General features: G+C 42.0%; 1 long non-coding RNA gene across 1 annotated transcript; it reads right to left on the bottom strand.

The window, feature by feature from the left end:
• Window positions 1–1,449: 1,449 nt before the first annotated feature.
• Gm33154 lies at window positions 1,450–3,229 on the bottom strand. The gene is made up of 3 exons (XR_389637.2): window positions 3,117–3,229; window positions 2,003–2,061; window positions 1,450–1,779 (listed from the first exon to the last, which is right to left on the bottom strand). It is a non-coding gene; the product is annotated as a predicted gene, 33154 (long non-coding RNA).
• Between the last annotated feature and the right edge of the window lie 8,616 nt (window positions 3,230–11,845).

Below are 11,845 nucleotides of genomic sequence, written 5' to 3' on the forward strand. Positions count from 1 at the left end.
TACAACACACACACACACACACTAAACACACACCAAGTAGTTCAGCAGAGTGATGTCAATGACTGAGGAGAATCAATGAAGTCTCCACATCACAGCTCTGCTTACCAATAGAATTCTGCCTGGAGCAGGCTAAGCATGCAAAGAAATGATGCCACCCATTGCTTTCAGTTAATACCTTTGTGCTTTCTCTATTGATTGGATTTCTTGCCAGCGAATGTCTTCTCTTTCCGAAGGAATCATCCCTGACTTCTCATCTTCTGTGGTGTAAACTCACACCACAGAAGCCTCAGTGTGTGCTTGCCTACTGCAATCTTCACCGGTTTCGTTATTAGATTTTTCCCAAGTCATTGTACCAATAGGTTAGATTATGCTGTTATATCTGTATTAACATGGTGTGTTAAACAAGTTAGCTTCCAATAATATGGGACGGTCAATATTTGATTATTCAAACAAGGGTTATTTGCTCTCATTAGGTCCAACTTGCATTCATCCGGGACTCTGACAGTGGTTCTCAGAGCGATGGGAGCAGGGATGCCTTTCTTCTGAAAATCCATCTGCAGATGTGATTTTCACCTCATGGAGCCAACATGCTCCACCTCTGGCCTTTCGGAGCTCTGCAGATAGAAAGAACGAACAGGCCAAGAGGTGCTGCCCTTGTCTGGAGAGTGAACCTTTCCCTTATGGTCCCCGGCGTCTCCTGCTTACATTTCAGGAGCTGCATGGTACCAGATAACTACTCTATCTTGAAAACCAACTTCTAGGACTGGAGAGATGGCTCAGTGGAAGCACTGACTACTCTTCCTAAAGGTCCTGAGTTCAATTCCCACCATCCACGTGGTGGCTCACAACTATCTGTTATGAGATCCGATAACCTCTTCTGGTGTGTCTGAAGACTCATATAAATAATATAAATAAATAAATACTTAGAAAACCAACTTCTAGCTGGACTCTGAATCAGCATTCTGTTTACATGGGAAAATAGGCTAAATATTGGCAATTGGCAGGCTCCACCTTACAATGACATTTTACACACTCTAGGTAGAGTCTAATATGATATGCATTTTAAAAGTTATTCAGTAGGCTGGCAAGATGCCTCCACAGGTCATGGCACTTGCTGCCAAGTCTGACATTCTGAGTTTGATTCCCGGAAGCCATGGTGGAAGGAGAAATGTGATTCCTGGACTTAATTCTCTGATCTCTGCATACATTCCTTGGCATGCCTCTTGCCTATCTAAAATACATAAATTATTCGCTATTTAACTGCCAATGGTATAAAATATCTTGTGGGGGATATAAACTGATGGAAAATGGTTTGAATTCCAACTTGGGAATATGGAAAAGTTGTGGTATATTGTTTTGCGTTTTACACAAGTACATTGTGTTTTTAAGTTTGAAAACTGAGATTGACTTATTGAAATGAAGGAGACAGAGTGGAAAACAACACTAAAGTGAAGGAATGACTCCTTTATTATCTGAATATCAAAGATCCCCAGGTGAGTTGTGTCAGTTGTACCTGTCTGAGCCACACTCAGTGTGGCAGGATGGAACACAGATAGTGCAGGAAAATTCCAGCTGACACCGCAACCCACTTGGTTTGGCTGAGTGGCCTAGATTCTAGCTCCATGGGTGCGATGGTATATAATACTGTCCCAATCTGCTGTTAAACTACAGAAACCTGCAGCAGCAGCAACTGTGCCGGGTCTGACTGACGATCTCCACAACTGTTCTTCCTGATCTTGGACAAGCCATTTAACCATGGGGATAAGTTGTTGGTCGAGTCTATGGGCAAATTAAAAGATGCCAGTAATGGAGCTCGCTAAAAGATTCAGGGAATGTTAGATCCAAACGGGATGTGCTATTGGCATTACTACAGTACAGTGTTGGAATATTTTCCCTGGCCAGCTTTCTACTTGTTAAGAAAATTCCTGCTTCCCAATTATTCCAATAGAACAAACGGGAGGAACGGAAAGTATTTTGGATCTTTTTACAATCAAAATCATACTTGGTATAAGTGAGGATGGAATCCTTTTGATCTGCAGCTGCAGGTACTCAAATATTTACCTGTAAGAAACAAAAGCCATGTTCTAAAGTATTCCTTGATATTATTTATTTATTTATTAAAAAAAACCCTCAAGCGGAAAAAGTGTGGTTTCAAACTCTGGGCTGGAGACATAACATTCTGACCCAGGGAGTTCTTACCTTTGTGATACTGGTCTGCCTTTGTAATAAATAATGGGCACTAAAACCGGTAACCAGGTTCAGGGTTCTCTCAGAGGAGCGCAGTAACATTATCTGCCTTGATGAAGGGAGTTATCCCCATGCCCTTCCTCAGCTGGGGGAAATTCCAAAAGCAGCTAGTCTTAAGTGCATCTCAGTTCTCACATAGGTCCTCAGTTATAGTTGCTTTAAATCAGTGGTTCTCAACCTACGGGTTGCAATTTGTGGTTTTTTTTTGGGGGGGGGTCACATATCAGATATTCTCCATATCAGATGTTTACATGATGATTCACAACAGTGGCAAAATCATATTTATGAAATAGCTTTATGGTTGGGGGTTGCCACAACTGTACTAAAGGGCCACAGCATTAGGAAGGTTGGGGACCACTGCTTTATATAGTCCCTAGCAAGTACTAAAGAAAAGGTTCAGTACGGTTTTCCTAATCGTTAAAGCTTAGGTAAGTTCTAAGACATTCCTTTTATGCCTCCCACATAATTTTCTATTTGTGCAATATATTGAATTTCTATTCCAATTTCCCTTAATTTTCCTTAAGGGACATTTAGTACTTGATAACAGCTTTTTCTAAATTGATACATCAGAACTTTTGCTTTTCTTGCCATTTAGTACTAAGCCTCTAAAATGAGTCTGGGTAGTGGCTGGCACTGTGGGTTTGTGTATTTCTGTTGCTCTGGTTTGCCCTTGTTTCTACCTCCAGCCCACCCTTCTTCACTTTCTGCCCCACTTTGCTTTCTGCAGATGTTACCACACTGACCAAAACAACTAAATACAGGAAAGGGTTTGTTTGACTTCTGCTTCCAAGTCACAGCCCATCCTTGAGAAATCCAGGGCAGGGACTTAAGCAGAATCTTAAAGCAGAAAAAGAAACCTGTTGACTCACTTTTGGCTGGTTCAGGTTCATGCTCTGCTAGATTCCTTAGATGCCCCTAGAATCACCTAAGTAGATGTGGGAAGCCGCAAATGCCATTACAAGATGGCGCTGGCTACCACTGGCCACCGCCCATGATTATGGGTAAACAACCAATGTGCGCATGTGCATAAGAGTTTTTTTGCTGAGTCACTGCCTGGCCTGACGCATAATAATGAGGTACTGGTAACATAACCAATCAGGTATGGACACGTCACTCCTAGGCCTATATAAACAACACCATTTCTGGGCTCAGGGTCTTTCGCCTACACAGTCAATGCTCTCCCAATAAACGTGTGCAAAAGGATCCTATTGTGACGTCGTTCTTGCTGGCCAGTCGGGCGCTCACAGGGAGTGGTACCACCCACAGTGATTTTTATCCTCTTCCAGCAATTAACAGAAATCATGACAACCCTTCACAAGCATGCTCAGACCAACCTGATAAAGAGTTACTCAATTAAGACTCAATTAAAACTCCCCCCCCCCCCCCCCCAGTGATTCAAGGCCAATCTGTTGACAGTTGACACTAACCAGTACACCCTGTTTCTGTGCTACATTTACCTTCTGGATCTTTCCACTGCTCACTTTTCTAGATGAGCCAGCCCCTCATAGCAACTTTTTCATGAAGTCAATATTCTCTTGACTCCCAAATTTAAGTTCAGGTCCTCTTTCTCTTTTCTCGCAAAAAATGTTGATACTTATATTAATTATGCTTTCTGTATCATCTATAATTATATATATATATATATATGTATATACACATATATATTTACCAGGTTCTTGGCTCAGGGATAATCTTGACAGATTTTATTCTGCTTGCCTAAGTACTGCTGAGCAGCAGGTCCAAGGGCTTTTCGGCTGCCGGGTACCACTATTCTTTTGTGGAATGTAGCAACATTGTGTGTGAGTCCTGAAAAGGCTAAGTCTCTAGATCTAGAAAGATGTGCATGGCTGGGTGGTCGCTGGTCAGAATGCTGACTGCTCATGAAGTTACATTCTCTGTGGATGCAGCTGCCATGAGAGGAACTTCTGGCATTGTCTCAAGTGCAGGCTGCTGATCCAAGGACAAAAACTCAGCTACCCTTCAGCTCCTGAATGCTCGAACAATGTCACAGTTGCCCTTTGCTGGGAATGTTTTGTGTTCCCTATGCCTTTAACAGGCTTGGCCCTGTCTTCCCTTCCTCATTAAGCCCTCTGCTCACCCTCTCCCTTTCGTGTGTCATCCTTACTTTGGAAAAGGGAGAATCTCTATCTTTCAAGGAAATGTTTTATCCATTACAAGAGTTCACCATATCCTCCAGGCTTAAATCTTCAGTAAAGTCAGAAGAAAGGCAGCAGATCTTTCTCTCTCTCTCCCCCCTCTCTCTCCTCTTTTTCTTTGCTTTCACCCAATTATGCTGCTTTCCTGGATAATGCAGCCTGAATGGAACAGATACTTTTCTGTGAGGTGATACGTAGGTGGGAAGGGCACCATCTCTAAGAAGAAAGAATGCTGGTGATTATGTCAAAACACAGCCTGGATGGAGGACTGGACTGTCACTTAGTGGCCAAAATCCCTGTGCTATTCATCTCTGTGGCTGCCTTCCCTGTCTCCTGCCGAGTTGTCCTGTTTATAAGGGGGTCCGGAGGTATAATTCTTTCATACAAAATGCAGCGTGTTGCCACTATCTTTAGATGACATTTCAGAGTGTTGAGTGAGGGTTTTGGGGCAACAGGTCTAAGAGTCTTCTGATAATCACCTCCCTGCTCCATAGTCCTGTTTCTCCTGATGATCCAGGGTCAGCAGTAGCAGCAGCAGCAGCAGCAGCAGCAGCAGCAGCAGCAGCAGCAGCAGCAGCAGCAGCAGCAGCAGCAGCGGCTACTGCCGCCTAGTTTCTCTCCATCTGCTTCCTCCTTGGGGAAAAGCTAGTGCTGAAATGACTTTCTCAGGGGAGTAAGCACATCTGCTGTCACATCTATCCTTATAGAGTCACGGGAGAAGAGGAAGAAACAGCCAAGCTCTTCCTCTTCTCTGGCTCTCCGTTTATTTTGGACAGGTTTCTGAGCAGCAGTGATGCCATACATTGTTGCTGGCATGCCACCTCCAGCAGCACTTCTCCCCTGCTTCAGCCCTGTCATCCCCGTTTGTCATCTGCTTCTTGGAGCCAGAGAAATTAGACTATTTCTATCTCAGCATCTGTGTTCCCGAGTGAGCTGGTGTTTAGGCCAATCGAAGTGTGAGGAAGATGTACCTCGCGTTTCTGTGCTATCAGTTGCCTGATGGGAGCAGACGCGGGTGCTAGCGTGCAGAGCTAGCTGCCTTCGGGGGGCACAGACTCCTGCAAGAAACCAACCCAGTCTTTGAGAGTGCCAAGGGGAGGCAAACCCTTGGATAGGTGGCAGATGTTCTTCATGATTTTCCTCTCAAAAAACGAAATGAAGACTCTATCCAATCATATTTAATCCCTCCAGCCCCCAAGATACTATTAGCAACTACATATGACCTTATAGTAATAATTCCTTTATTTTTAATTAATTAATTTTTATTTTATTTTTGAGATTACAATATAATTAAATCATCTCCCCATAATTATTCATTTGTGTAAAGAGTCTTGATTTATTGTAAGAGCTTGAATCTTAAATCATTCAAATTTTGTATGAATCTCTCTTTGTTTCTTTTATGTGACTTTATTGTTTTCAGAAAAGGAAAAAGTAACCTGTGTTGGTTATGTAGTGGTGAGCATAGCTGCCTTCCAAAGAAGGAAAAGTGATTGTAGTTTAGTTGCTTTGACATAGAGCCTGGATATCTTCATGCTTCAAGTCTTTCCAGGTTGGGTATTCATCATCAGAGAATCTACCAGGCTATCGCCTTCTAAAATACACTGGTCAGTATAAGTTTTACCAACAACTTATATCTATGAGTTATTGAATGATGTCATCTTCCACGTTGTGAAATTGTTTCTTTTATTAATTTCATTATTTGTTTTCAGTACAGAGATACATTGAAATTGGCATGTACGATTAAATAGCTAAGTCCTTGTGACTTGGAAATGCCACATCTTAAACACTGTTTCTGTATGGGTTTCAACAGCGTTCATATTTCATTTGTCTCTCAGAATAACTCCCTATGTTCAATGTTGATATCATGATGAGGTAGAAGAACTACTTCTAGGATTGTTCTGTGGGAATATTATCAACACATTAACTCTTGTCTCTGTACTCATCCAGCAAGTCAGACTCCAGGGTACAGAAACGAATGGCACCTGACAGAGATGGCATATCAACCTACATTTTCTTTGCATGTTAGTGGGACAGAAGAAGGACTGATGGGTGAGTCGACACAATTGGTCAGACATGTTTGATTTTTCTTCCCTTGGGATGAAACCCCAAGTTGTTTATGGAAGTCACTTTGGAGGGACTCTGGAAGATGTATTTACTAGCTTCCTTGGAAAAAACAAGCAGAATAGACAGGAGACTTGTATTAGAACACAAGGAGGCAGGTGCTCGTCTGGCCCACATCATGAAGGCACTGGGATCTCTCTGAGGCCTCAGGTGGAGAATGAACACAAGACTCTGTGGAATGAACAACAGCCACTGTGGGGCCAAGTCGTGAAGCTCACATCTGTGGTTTTTCTTGTTTACACTTCTGCAAATGCACTCAGACTACTTGATTTGCTACCTGCTTTGTCCTGATGACAGCATACTTTATGTTTCTTCTGTGGGACACTGGTCTAGATGAATGACAGATAGATAGTTTAATAAACTAGGGTAGGAAGACTCAGCTGCCAGACATCAAGTTCAGCTGAAATATCTTGAAGGAGGCGTGTAGCTTAACATCTGCCAAATGAACAATGTTTGATAATCAGACACTTAATACCTAGGGGTGATGATCTATCTGTTAATACACAACTGTGCTTACTCACCTCTCCATGTCATTGGAGCAACACAAATCAAAACAACAGTCAGGTTTACAGTATGGTGCATTTATACAATGAAATGTTACTCACTTGTTTAAAAGAAATCATTTGCAGGTAAATAGATGAAGATAGAATAAAAACTTCCTGAGTAAGGTAATTGTGGCCCAAATAGACAAATATGGTATGTATTATGTTATATGCAGGTGCTGGCAGTTAAGCCTTCCATAGGCATGCTACAATCCACCTAACCACAGAGCTTAAGTGGATTAGTATGGAGTAAAGACTGGACAGGGGAAGAAACTCCCTAAGTAGAGGAAACAAAATATACTGTCATGGGGAAATAAAATACAGTGTCATGCAGAAATAAAATATAGTCTTGAAGAAATGGAGGGTGAAACTAAAATGGGAGGATTAAATGGAGAACGGGGCAGGGGGGAATTAAGGGAGGCAATATGGAGAGAAACAGCTAACACTAATGGACAACCTCAGAACAAGCTACTTAAAACATATACATACATGAAAAAGATCTAAATGGAATCACCAAATAACAGGGTAGACAAAGCCTCAACAAGACATCTCACACCAGCAAATGAAGCCTCCAGTGCCAGATGGATTACATCGAATGGAATTTTTGGCCAAACAGGCACCATGAAAACACCCAAATATCACAGGATCTTGCCAAGGCTATTGGTTGTTCTTTACAAACTGATAATAAGGTCTTATTGCTGAAGATAACACCTACACATCTCATTGAACATGGAGACTCAGCTGGTGTCTAATTGAAGTTGTAGCTTAGTACCAGAGGAGAAAGGTAACCACTAACCCAGGTACAAACTCTTCAATCTACAGCAGTGACCTGTCTGCATGGTACACAGGTACAGTAGTGGCACAGAAATTGTAGAAGTAACCAACCACTATCTTACTGGATTTAATATCCAGTCCATGAAGTGGAACATATACTTGACACTGCTTGGATAGTCAAGTACCTGAGACTAAATAGGCCATAGGCCTGAGGGGAAACCAAATACTATTGTTCTACTAAAAGTATGTATCAATAAAATAGCATTCTGCTATATCCATGGATCATTGTCTTGCTCAGTCAACAACAGAGAAGCTTCCTTCTGCAAGATATGGCTTCTAACACAGTAACCTACAATTGGAAAATGTGAAGAAAGTGAGAGACTTTGGATTGCTTGGTCCTAAACGAGATTTCTCCATCAAACTTCTCCCATCAGGGCTCAGAAAACTACGTGGAAGAGGATGCAAAAGGATTGTAAGAGCCAGTGGGGATGGAAAACACCAATAAAACAAGACATTCTAGACAAAACAAGACGTGACATGACACACATATGAACTCACAGAGACTGTGGCAGCATGCAGGAGGCCTTCACAGGTCTAAGCAATATCAGTTCCCAGCCCTGAGAGGGTAATTAGACACAAGCTCACATCTCTAACCCAGAAGCTATCAACAATTGATAACTACTCACAAAGGAAAAATTAGTATTCCCCAATGGAGTTTTACTGGGTATACAAACACTATTTAAGTGCAGGCCCCAGGTCCTATAGTAGGTGACCAACACACATTAACTCAGTGCTAGCTTAGCTTTAGAGATTTTTATTTGTGATTTGCTTGTTTGTTTCATAAGACATTAGACTTTTTTTAACCTTAATTGTGTGTGTGTGTGTGTGTGTGTGAGTGTATACACTCATGGCTTATATGTATGTTTCCCATGCCTTTCTTTTCTCTTTCAGTGTATGTGTCTTTTATGCCCAATTTTTTCCATAAAATTTTTTTTGCCTGCTTGTTTCCTTAAAAGAGAGAAAGAAGTTGTGGAGTTGGGGAAGTGGGGAGGATCTCGGAGGAGATATGGGAAACTGTGATCAGAATATGTTGATTAAAAAATAAATGTATTTTCAATTAAAATGGGTAGGGTACACATCACAGAGGACAAGACCTGGAACAGGCCTCAAACCCCATCAAATACAAATTCTTTTTCAGGGTCAACATACTGGAGAATCTGAAGGTAAGTAAGCCACATATAGGAACAACTGAAGGAAAGGGCTAAGGCCTGCTTTATGAGTTCTACCTGTGCCCACAATCCTCTGCAGTATTTGAAAAACACCAGTGTTTCCCAAAGTATGTAGGCATTGGTAGTGGGCCATAAAAGGCTTTTATCTAAAAAGTCAGGGATGTTGGGAAGTGTTGATACCTTAAAAATGTAAGGCAGGATCAGTCTGAGACTTTGATATGCCAACAGTCCCATACATTTCCAAGAAGGTGCTAGGTTTATTAGTGTTGCTATTATGTGTGAACCTGCTGCTGGTGACTCAGCCTATAAGATTATGCAAGTGATCCAAGTACTCTACCATAGAGCTGCATTGCTTATTTATTTCCTTCTAATCTTTTATTTTGAGACAAGCTCTTGTTAAAGTTGCCCAGGATTGCTTCAAATTTGCCATCCTTCTACCTCAATCTCACACGTAGCTGGAGTTTCGGGCACGTGACCTTCCTACTGAGCCAGAAGAAGAACAGACGCTCCATTGGCTCTCAGGTTTATTTGACTCCATAAAGTACATGAATACAAACATTTTTTTTAAATTAGGTATTTTCCTCATTTACATTTTCAATGCTATCCCAAAGGTCCCCCATACCCATCCACCCCCAATCCCCTACCCACCCACTCCCCCTTTTTGGCCCTGGCGTTCCCCTGTACTGGGGCATATAAAGTTTGCAAGTCCAATGGGCCTCTCTTTGCAGTGATGGCCGACTAGGCCATCTTTTGATACATATGCAGCTAAAGACAAGAGCTCCCGGGTACTGGTTAGTTCATATTGTTGTTCCACCTATAGGGTTGCAGTTCCCTTTAGCTCCTTGGGTAATTTCTCTAGCTCCTCCATTAGGGGCCGTGTGACCCATCCAATAGCTGACTGTGATCATCCACTTCTGTGTTTGCTAGGCCCTGGCATAGTCTCACAAGAGAGAGCTATATCTGGGTCCTTTCAGCGAAATCTTGCTAGTATATGCAATGGTGTCAGCATTTGGAAGCTGATTATGGGATTGATCCCTGCATATGGCAGTCACTAGATGGTCCATCCTTTCGTCACAGCTCCAAATTTTGTCTCTGTAACTCCTTCTATGGGTGTTTTGTTCCCATTTCTAAGAAAGGGTAAAGTGTCCACACTTTGGTCTTCGTTCTTCTTGAATTTCATGCGTTTGGCAAGTTGTATCTTATATCTTGGGTATCCTAAGTTTCTGGGCTATTATCCACTTATCAGTGAGTACATATTGTGCGAGTTCCTTTGTGATTGGGTTACTTCACTCAGGATGATACCCTCCAGGTCCATCCATTTGCCTAGGAATTTCATAAATTCATTTTTTTAATAGCTGAGTAGTATTCCATTGTGTAAATGTACCACATTTTCTGTATCCATTCCTCTGTTGAGGGGCATCTGGGTTCTTTCCAGCTTCTGGCTATTATAAACAAGGCTGCTATGAACATAGTGGAGCATGTGTTCTTCTTACCGGTTGGGACATCTTCTCTTGCGCGCGCTCGACTGGCCAGGAAGAACGACGCTGCAACAGGATCCTTCTGCACACGTTTATTGGGAGAGCTTGATTGTAGAGGCGAAAAGACTTCGAGCCCAGAACTGGTGCTGCTTTTATAGGCCTAGGAGGGGCGTGTCTCACACCCGGATTGGTTATGCACTAAGCCTCATTTGCATGTTCCTCATCTGATTGGCTACTCTCTCTCAGTACCTTACAGAACCTCATTATCATACCTCATTTGCATGTCTCACATCTGATTGGTTATACTCTCAGTACCTTACAGAACCTCATTATCATGCCTGGGCCAGGCAGTGTCTTTGCAAAAAACTTTACTACATATGTACACATTGGTTGTTTGTCCAATCTTATGCATGGTAGCCAGCAGTAGTCAGTGCCACTCTGCAACGGCACATGTGGCTTCCCACAATCTTCTGGATATATGCCCAGGAGAGGTATTGCGGGATCCTCCGGTAGTAGTATGTCCAATTTTCTGAGGAACCGCCAGACTGATTTCCAGAGTGGTTGTACAAGCTTGCAATCCCACCAACAATGGAGGAGTGTTCCCCTTTCTCCACATCCTCGCCAGCATCTGCTGTCACCTGAGTTTTTGATCTTAGCCATTCTGACTGGAGTGAAGTGGAATTTCAGTGTTGTTTTGATTTGCATTTCCCTGATGATTAAGGATGTTGAACATTTTTTCAGGTGTTTCTCTGCCATTAGGTATTCCTCAGGTGAGAATTCTTTGTTCAGCTCTGAGCCCCATTTTTTAATGGGGTTATTTGATTTTCTGGAGTCCACCTTCTTGAGTTCTTTATATATATTGGATATTAGTCCTCTATCCGATTTGGGATAGGTAAAGATCCTTTCCCAATCTGTTGGTGGCCTTTTTGTCTTATTGACGGTGTCTTTTGCTTTGCAGAAGCTTTGCAATTTTATGAGGTCCCATTTATCGATTCTGAATACAAACATTTTTGAGACAAATATGTGCCATGGGTCTTGGAAATACCTTTGTATCTCTTTCTAGGAAAGGGTTTTGCTAAATTATGGAAGAAGAGCTAATAGAAAATCCTGTCAGTAAAGAGATGCAAACTGAAGAATGCATGTTTATCTCAACACCTGCATGGAATTTCAAAGATAGTCAGTATGTCATAGACCACTTTAGGATAGCATCTATTTAACTGATCTCAACGACCTTCAAAAATTTATCAGACACTGTATAATGACTTTTATTTTCTTTGTGTTTCACTAAGTATTCAAAT

This window comes from Mus musculus, chromosome 3 (assembly GCF_000001635.26).
Source record: "Mus musculus strain C57BL/6J chromosome 3, GRCm38.p6 C57BL/6J".
Taxonomy (NCBI): domain Eukaryota; kingdom Metazoa; phylum Chordata; class Mammalia; order Rodentia; family Muridae; genus Mus; species Mus musculus.